Source organism: Hylobates moloch, unplaced genomic scaffold (genome assembly GCF_009828535.3).
Source record: "Hylobates moloch isolate HMO894 unplaced genomic scaffold, HMol_V3 SCAFFOLD_9, whole genome shotgun sequence".
Lineage (NCBI taxonomy): Eukaryota > Metazoa > Chordata > Mammalia > Primates > Hylobatidae > Hylobates > Hylobates moloch.
Window position 1 is genome coordinate 35,702,624 of NW_026652284.1, and position 10,138 is coordinate 35,712,761.

The 10,138-nt window shown below is 35.7% G+C and overlaps 1 pseudogene; it reads left to right on the forward strand.

The window, feature by feature from the left end:
* The first annotated feature begins 1,974 nt into the window (after window positions 1-1,974).
* Window positions 1,975-2,220, forward strand: LOC116813806 (cytochrome c oxidase subunit NDUFA4-like; annotated as a pseudogene).
* The last annotated feature ends 7,918 nt before the right edge of the window (window positions 2,221-10,138 follow it).

Here is a 10,138-nt window from a genome sequence, read left to right on the forward strand (position 1 = left end):
TTTGAGATGCTGATGCATTTAATGTTTTAATTAGGTACCAAGAGAATGTAGCAGATTGTCTAAGGAGAGACCTTGTCTATATCTTTTCTCAAGTAGAACAGCTTCCTAGTGTCTCTCTGCCTCATTGACTCACCATCTTTTTTCAAATCTCATCTGAAAATATGCCCTTCTCTTTGGACTATGCCTCTTAATTTATTTCTTCCTCTGCTTTCTATTATTTAACTTTGTATTGTTTAAATAAATTAGGTTACATTATTGTGTATGGAAGACGCTAATCAAAGGAAGCTATTACACACTATTTAGAATTTGTATTTTACTTGATGTTTTAAAAGCACTTTACAGTATCAGTTCGTAAATTATCACAGCATTCTAGACAGGTAAATTGATTATATCTTTGTTGTTATTAGTTTTAATAAATAGCCCATCTCAGAGAAGGACAAAAGGAGGCATGCTTTGCTTCACAGACACATGTGTGCTAAACTCCTTCCTCTTGGTCCAATACTAATAGAAGTTCATAATGATAGAAATACTAGCAATTATTCCCTGAGGTCCTACAATGACACCATGGTAAACGATTTACATAGGTTAAACCTGCAATCTCCACAATATTCCATTTGGATGCTGTGAGGGACTATGCCTTAGATCGCTCGCTTTGCAACCTGAGTTGCTTCATTCACATTGTTCAAAGAGAGTCTAGTACAGCACTAGATCAGTAACTTGCGATTTGTTTATTCTCAATAAGTGATGAATGAATGCATGAAGTATTCTTTTTCCTTCTTTTGCCTCTTGCCATCTGCTTTTAATCTTTTCACTACCAGCATGTCAAGTTAGCCAATTTGACCCTGATGAAGCACTTTCACAGGGACATGACATGGTGGGGGTACTGAGAAGGCATAAGGAGGAGAAGAAAAAATTGTGATTGGAAATTAAACCATTATAAATATTTGGTCTTTGCTGAGTTCTGGGCCTGTACCATCAATATTTGTTATAACTCATCATTAGTTACCAAAAACTTTCCTGTCAGGATGTTCTGTGGAAAAGACCTCTTTGATACTAACGGTGGCCTCAACAGAATTTAATCCAAACTTCATTTTCTATTTCCAAGAATAATTGAACAGGTTTAAAATTTGGCAAGCTGGCAGTTTAGATTAAAAATGGAATCATAGGATGCTTGCTCTGGGTCTGGAATTAAGGAATTTTTGGTGAGAATCTCTAACTAATGAAGCCAAACCCAGGCAAGATTTTGAAGTGTCTTTTTGATATCAGCTTTTTTGCATATTATTCTCTTCTATGCTCTTTCCCTGATAATGGCTCCATCCTATTTAAAGAGTCCCCATTCTGATCTTGTTCACTGTTTCTTGTCTTACTGGACTAGGTAGTGATGGTGTAAGCAACTTCAGGCCAGTATGATGCTTCACAATTGTACCAGTCTCCTCTGAGCTGCCTCAGGAGGCTTGCTACACTCACAAACCCGTTCAAAAAGGATTCTCCCTTGTACCTTTGTTCACTTTGTCCCTTGTGACTCTGCCTTTTTAGCTAGTACTACCTAACTTTAGTACTCCACATATTAGAGAACCAAAAGACAGTGAGTTACTATAGAGGTGACTAAAGATATTATATAAAGGTGTTAGTATAAATGTAAGGACTTCAATAAATATACACACTTTCCTAAACACTAAAGGAAAATAAATAGGAAGGAAAAGAGACCACATAGTATGTGGCAAATGTAACATACAACAATGTGATAATACTGAAAGCAAACATATCTATAATATTCATAAAAGTAACAGCTTATCTTGATTACTAAAATAAATTTTCATATTGACTAACAAAGCTAACCCTACACTATGCTGTATTCAAGACACACAATTGAAATAAGCAAATTCAAAAGGTTAAAATTGAGATACTGTTTAGCCCAGGGCCTGGTGACTAGGCTTTTTCTTTCCTTTTGAGTCAGAGGCCTCTGCCACAAACATGCTCCGCTAGATTCTCAGTCAGGCCAAGAAACATCTGAGCTTGATCCCCCTCTTTGTATTTATTGGAGCTGGAGGTACTGGAGCAGCACAATTTGTCTTGCATCTGGCATCGTTCAATCCAGATGTTAGCTGGGACAGAAAGAACCCAGAGCCCTGGAACAAATGGGGTCTCAATGATCAATACAAGTTTTACTCAACGAATGTAGATTACAGCAAACTGAAGAAAGAAGGTCCAGATATTTAAAAGAAATGTTTCACTATAAAGCTGCTTTAGAATGAAAGTCTTCCAGAAGCCATCTGCACATTTTTCTACATAACCAGGAAATAGTTCTCCTCTAGATGTATGAAATCATGTTGATGAATGTGTTGGAGATTACACTGATTAATACGTAACTGAAACTTGAAACAAACAAAAGGTTAAAATTAAAAGGATGGGTGAATATACAACAGGTAAATGCAAATAAAAATGAAGCAGGAGTTAAAATTTTGATATCAGAAAAGGTAAAATTCAGGCCAGAAAACATTAACTAAGACAAAGAAGTACACTTCTTGAAGCTAAAGTCTGCAATTCATAACAAATGACACAATAGCAACAGTTACAAAGGAGACACTACGGGAAATGAAAGGGAAAATGGAGACACTCTAATATCAGGAGACTTTACCACATCTTTTTATGAAAGGTAAATAAGTGGACAAAAAATGATAAAAATATAGAAAATACAAACAAAAAACTAATAAGCAACCGGATAGCAATATATTATTTTCCTCTAAATTAAAGAATATTCCTTGTTCAGTGCACTTGTATATTTATAAAAACTAACCAGACTAGACCACAAGTAAAGCCTCAACAAATTCCAGAAAGTAAAATAATTCAAGTAAGATCTTCTAATCAACATTGAATAAAACTAGAAATCTGTAAGAAAATACAAATTTTTTAGAAGATATCAACCCTGTAAAAATTTTAAGTTTTCTGGCCGGGCGCAGTGGCTCACACCTGTAATCCCAGCACTTTGGGAGGCCGAGGTGGGTGGATCACAAGGTCAGGAGATCAAGACCATCCTGGCTAACACGGTGAAACCCCATCTCTACTAAAAATAAAAAAATTAGCCAGGTGTGGTGGCAGCCACCTGTAGTCCCAGCTACTTGTTAGGCTGAGGCAGAATGGCGTGAACCCGAGGCGGAGCTTGCAGTGAGCCGAGATCACACCACTGCACTCCAGCCTGGGTGACAGAGCGAGACTCCGTCTCAAAAAAAAAAAAAAAGTTTTTAAACTTTCTGTGAAACAACTCTTGGATCAAAGAGGAAACATAAAACAAAGCTGCAAGATTTATAGAAAGTAATAGCAGGCCGGGCGCGGTGGCTCACGCCTGTAATCCCAGCACTTTGGGAGGCTGAGGCGGGTGGTTCACGAGGTCAGAAGATCGAGACCACGGTGAAACCCCGTCTATACTAAAAATACAAAAAAAATTAGCCTGGCGCGGTGGCGGGCGCCTGTAGTCCCAGCTACTCCGGAGGCTGAGGCAGGAGAATGGCGTGAACCCGGGAGGTGGAGCTTGCAGTGAGCCGAGATCGCGCCACTGCACTCCAGCCTGGGCGACAGAGCAAGACTCCGTCTCAAAAAAAAAAAAAAAAAAAAAAAAAGAAAGTAATAGCAAACACATAAAATAAATCTATGGAAAACTGTTAAAGTAGTAAATTTTCTTAGGAAAATTTATATCCTTTAATATTTATATCAAAGATGATAAAATAAATAAATTAAAATTTTAACCCCAAAGCTAAAAGTGCTCAACAAAGCAAACCAAAAGAAAGACAAAAGGAAAAATTTACAAAGATAAAATTAGAAATAAATTAGAAAAGAGAAAAACAATAGAAAGAAAATCAGAGAAATGAATAAATTGATTATTTGAAAAAATAAAACCTAGACAACTAAATTTAGTAAAGGAAAGGCACCAATTAAATAAGCATAATAAAGGAGAAATTATCCAATGAAACAGAGAAAAACTTTTAAAAATCACTATTGTGCAACTATATAATAATATTAAAAACTTAGATAAAATTAAAACCGTTTAGGAACATATAATGACCCAACCTAACTCCAGTGGTAAAGAAAGTCTAAACAAATCAGTTATTGCAGACAAAATAGAATCTTGAGCATTTTCCTCAATGAAAAGACAGGGACTACTAGATGATTTCATAGGGAATTCTACCAAGCTTTTAAAGTTTAGATACCAATTTTTCTTAAAGTGCTCCAGATAAAAAAGAAGGGAAACTTTCAGATTTCTAGTTCTATAAACATGATATTCATATCAACCTCTGATAATGATTGTACAAAAATCAAGCAATGTATCATACTTACTAATGTTGATCAAAAAAATCTCAAAAACAGTAACAAATAGAATCTATCAGCACATTAAAAAAATACATAATATCCAAGTGTAGTTCACTGAAAAATATAAAGATGGTTAATATAATCATCTCCATGAATATGGAAAAGACATTAGACAATATTAAACACCTATTTCTCATTTTAAAAAATTCAATAAAATAAGAATTAATAGTGTATCAGTCCATTCTTACATTGCTATAAATACCTGAGACTGGATAATTTATAAATAAAATAGGTTTTATTGCCTCATGGTTCTGTAGGCTGTACAGGAAGCATGAAGCTGGCTTGGCTCCTGGGGAGGCTTCAGGAAATACATCATGCAGGAAGCAGGAGAGGGAGCAGGCACTACTTACATGGCAGGAGTAGGAGTAAGAGAGAGAGAGGGAGGAGGAAGGTGCTACACACTTTTAAACAACCAGAGCTCATGAGAACTCACTATCATAAGAACAGCACCAAGGGGGTGGTGTTAAACCATTCAGGAAGGATCTACCCCCATGATTCAATCACCTCCCACCAGGCCCCACCTCCAACATTGGGGATTACAATGTCACATGAGATTTGGGCAGGGACACAGATCCAAACCATATCAAATTGGTTCTTTTAAAATATGAAATATGGCAGTGCATGGTGCTCATGCCTATAATCCCTGCACTTTGGGAGGCCAAGGTGGGTGGATTGCTTGATGCCAGGAGTTCAAGACCAGCCTGGCCAATATGGCAAAACCCTGTTTCTACTAAAAATACAGAAATGTTAGCTGGGAGTAATGATTTGTGCCTGTAGTCCCAGCTGCTCAGGAGGCTGCTGTGGGAGAATCACCTGAGCCCGAGGTGGTCAAGGCCGCAGTGAGCTGTGATCATGCCACTGCACTCCAGCCTGGATGACAGCAGAGCAGGACCCTGTCTAAAAAAAAAAAAAAAAAAGGAAAAGAAAAAAGAAAAAGAAAAGAAATATGTATTTCTTAGCACGAAAGACAGTTTCTTACTATATGAAGCACTAAGTCCTGCTAGCATCAGGTATTGTTGTGGCATTAAAGAACAAGAAGGAAACATGGAGGAATAGCTTTATAATCTTAAGTAGGAAAAAACTGTCTCAAAATTCAGAGCTCATGGAGAAAATATCAATATATAATAAGATATGTTAAAAATTCTATGCATGGCAGAAAAAAAAGGAAAACAGCACAAGGGAAATATATGTATGCATTTTTTACCAAAAAAATTAATATTTAAAAATTTCCAAGATGGAAAAAGAGATCAACAATCCTACAGCAAAATGGGCAAAATATATGAACAAATATTTCACAGAAGACATGAAAATGACTCTTAAACACACAAAAATGTACTCAAATATACTTAACAGCAATGCAAACTAAAATTCTCCAAGATATGCTTCTTACATTGCAGACTGACAAAATTCAAAGTTCACTGCCTTCTCAATTGATAAGACTGTGAGGAAACAGACACTCTGTTATATATTGTTACTGAGAATGCAAATAAAACGACTTCTATAGAGAGGAATTTGGTAACAGGTAGCAAAATTACATATACATTTATCCTTTACTTAGCAGTTTCATTTCTAGGAATCTACCTCAACATACATTCAGGTATAATATGGTAAAAATATGAAATAATTTGCTCACATGAAATGAAATGATTTAAAGTTATTCACTCTGTTATTATTTGTAGTAGCAAAATATAAGAAACGAGTGTCTGCCAAGAGAGGACTGGTTGAATAAATTATTATTCATCTGTACAGTTGAACACTATGCAGATATCAAAGGCAAATTTATAGAGACAGAAAATCGATTAGTGGGACTGGGGATAGCAAAATTGATTAACTGTAAAAGGGAATTAGAGATCTTATTGGGTGATGAAAATGTCCTAAAACTGGATTAAGAATGTGCAACTTAGTAAATTTACTAAAAATCATCCAATTGTATATTTAAAGTGGGTCAAGTTTATGGTGTATAAATTGTAACTCAATAAAACATCCATAGGCTAAGATAGAAATGATCTCTTGCACATATTAAGTGAAAAAAGCAAGAAGAATCTTATGTAGAGCATATAGATTTTCATCGCTTTTAGATATTTTTAATGAACAGGGCAAGGAAATATGTATTTTTGGAAAATAAAAACTATCATGAATTCATATTGACACTTCCAGTGTAAATTTAACATTAAAGAATTTGTACTTTCACTTTACACTTTTTAAACTAGAACATGAGATCTACCCTCTTAGCAACTTTTAAAAGTGAACAGTACAGTATCATTTACTATAAGCCCATTATTGCACAGCAGATCTCTAGAACTTTTTTGTCTTCCATGAGTAAAACTTTATACTCATTGAACAGCAACTCACCACTTCCCCTTACCCCCAGCCCCTGGCAACCACCATTCTACTTTCTGCTTCAACGAGTTTAACTACTTCAGATGCCTCATATAAATGTATTCATGTAATATTTGTCCTTCTTTGATCATCTTATTTCACCTTGATGGACTAAATTTAGCATTTCTTATAAGGTAGGTCTAGTGATGATGACCTCCCTTGCTTTTGCTTTTCTGGGAAAGTCTTCTTCTCCTTCATTTTTGGAGGAAGGTTTTGCCAGATACAGTATTCATGGTTGGCAGCTTTTTTCTTTCAGCACTTTGAATATATCATCTCATTCTCTTCTGAAAGTTTCTGCTTAAAAAAAATCCACTGACCATCTTATGAAGTTCCCTTGTATATGATGAACTTTTTTTTGCTGCTTTCAAAATTATGTCTTTAGACTTTTGACAATTTGATTATAATGTGTCTCAGTGTAGATTTCTTAACATTTAACTCATTTGGTACTTGTTGGGCTTCTTGAATCTGGACGGCTATTTCCTTCCCCAGATTTGTGATGTTTCTGGTCGTTATTTTTTTAAATAAATCTTCTGCCACTTTCTCTGTCTTTTCTTCTAGGCATCCCATAATATGAATATTGATCCTCTTGACAGTATCCCCTAAGTTCCTCAGGATTTTTTCACTCTTTTTCAATGTAATATGCTTCCTCTTTAGAGTCAGCTTTTGGAGATTTATTTTGTTCCTTTTATTGGGCTGTTTCCTCATTTCTTCATGTTTTTTGTAACTTTGTTTTGGCATCCACACATTTTTAAAGACTGTCACCTCTCCCAGCTTTCACAGACCAGCCTCGTACAAGAGAAGACTTTCACCAGTCAGCCTGGCTAGAGGTTCTGGGAGCCTCTCAAGTCTTTTCTGTGGTTATATCTTCCCTAGACTTGCACAGTTAGATGCCTCATTCGAGGGTTTACTGGTTTCTTTTTTTTTTTTAGATGCTTGTATTCTCTTGCTCCCTCTGGTGTCTGTCTGCTGTATCACAGGTTTTCTGGAGCACCAGCGCACTACCCGGCAATTTCTTTGTTCTCGGTGGCCCGCAGGCATCTAGATATGCCTGGTCTTGTGTGTGCTCCGAGAAGGACAGATGGAAACCAGTTCCTTGGGCAGGCCTGCAAAAAACTAGAATGCTGGATTCATATTCCACTCTTCTCTTTCCTTCTGAGGGAGAAGTCACCAAGGTGTATCAACTTCTGCCTGCTGCGCTGCAGGTCCTGTGGAGCGGCAGCATGCCACCCAGAACTTCTGTGCTCAGTGGTCCCCAGTTGTGAAGACTATGCTGGGTCTTGTTAGCCTCCAAGAATGGCAAGACAGAAGCCGATTTTCTGCTCAGCTGCCAAAAACGTCAGAATATCGCATGCACCATCCAGTCTTCTCTTTCTCTTCCAAGGAACAGCTGGGAGCTGGGAGTTTTCTCTTAAATGTAAAGCATTTTGGCCAGAGGGAGGAAGTACCCTGAGAGAGTGCCGTAAGTTTTCCTACTTGCTTTGATGTGGTTGGTTTTGTGCTCACCCGAGGTGCAAGAGTCGCTGAACGGTTTTCTAGGTTTCTCATAAAGGGAATTGGTCAGCGTATTATTGTAGAATTGGTGTCTCTGTAGGAGGAAGAAGGGTCTGGGGCTTCTTGTTCTGTAACTTGGTTGACGTCACTCTGTTTTACACTTTTATCTCTTTCATTTTACACTAAAATTCTTTATTTTTATATATTACCATAATGACTTATTTATATTATCCTACAATATATAAAAGTTTGAAAATAATACTACCGATATTATTGCTGACTATTAGAAAGGAATAAATTCTCCCCATATATATGCAAATACATATAAGCAACACGCTCATAAATATACATATGTTTACGTTAGCCAAAATAAACACTGGATTGATAAAAAAAAAAAAAACCAAAAAAACGGTTTTCTATGGGAAGAGGGAAGGAATGGAGTTCAAGGAACAGGGAGGGAAATAAGATTATTTTGAATATCTTTATTTTTATATAATATCTTTTAACTATAAATAAGTATATAGAATATCCTTAATTACATATATTTAAATAAAAATATTAAAAAAAGGTTGGGTGCAGTGGCTCATGCCTGTAATCCCAGCACTTTGAGAAGCCGAGGCGGGCAGATCACTTGAGGTCAGGAGTTCAAGACCAGCCTGGCCAACATAGTGAAACCCCGTCTTTACTAAAAAAAAGAAATACAAAAATCACCTGGGCATGGTGGCGTGCACTTGTAGTCCCAGCTACTCGGGTGGCTGAGGCATGAGAATTGCTGGAACCCGGGAGGTGGAGGTTGCAGTGAGCATAGATCAAGCCACTGCACTCCAGCCTGGGCAACCAAGGGAGACTCTGTCTCTGAAAAAAAAAAAAATTAAAATTAATTAAATTAAATTAAATTTATTTATTTATTTATTTTTACTGGTAATTTGGAGGTTTTACTTATTGGAAAGAGTTCTTTCAAGGGAACTTTTTTGGCAAGACCAAGAAAATCATGTATTTTCCTTTGGTAAATTACAATTTACATTGGCACAAGAAACACCTGGTAACTAATCTATTTCATTCTAGGACTATTAGGAAAAACGTTTTTTATTCTCACAAATTCAATTGAGCCTTTGTTTTACTTCTAAAACTTTAAGGAAGGTTTAGTCTACCAGTTATAAAGATGAAAACCAGTTAAAATTGTAACATAAACATTATTTATATTAGTTTATAAAAATTCATTTGAGTTTAGGAAAAGTTAATGTTGAACAACTAGTAATTTTTACTTCACTTTATTAGGCATAATGATTCCTTGATTTTTCAAAGCTGACTCTGTCTCCTTGATTAACAATGTCAATTTAGGCCTTACAGGAAAAAATTTAAGGATCATTTCATTCATCTGTTTCCAACTAGGTAAGTTACTTTCTAAAATAAATTAATCTTTATATGTACCACTGATAGCTTTAAAAATACCATTCTAACTTTTTTGAAGATTCTTTTGTGACAATTATACTACTATAGCACATTAATTTGCTCTATATGATATTTTGGTTCCTTTAAGAATTTGTGTATTAAAACTGTCATTGGTCTGGAGACATATCTGCAGGTGGATCAGGCCATAACTGAAGTAGCAAATAAAGTTAGTTGATCTGACATATTTGGAACTAACTGATAACCTCATATAAAAGCTAAAAATCCAATACAATCATCAAAACCACTAAATGACATATATTAGGAAAATAATTTAAAACCTTTATTTCTAAAAAGGGCATTTAAAAAATAATTATACATATATATTTTGTAAATGGCTTTGGAAACATATGTGTTGCATAATCATAAAATTAACTTAATAAAAAAATCCATGAAAATGGAAATAAATAAACCTAAATTTATATCAGAGAGAGGAGTATTCTTTCAAGTGAGT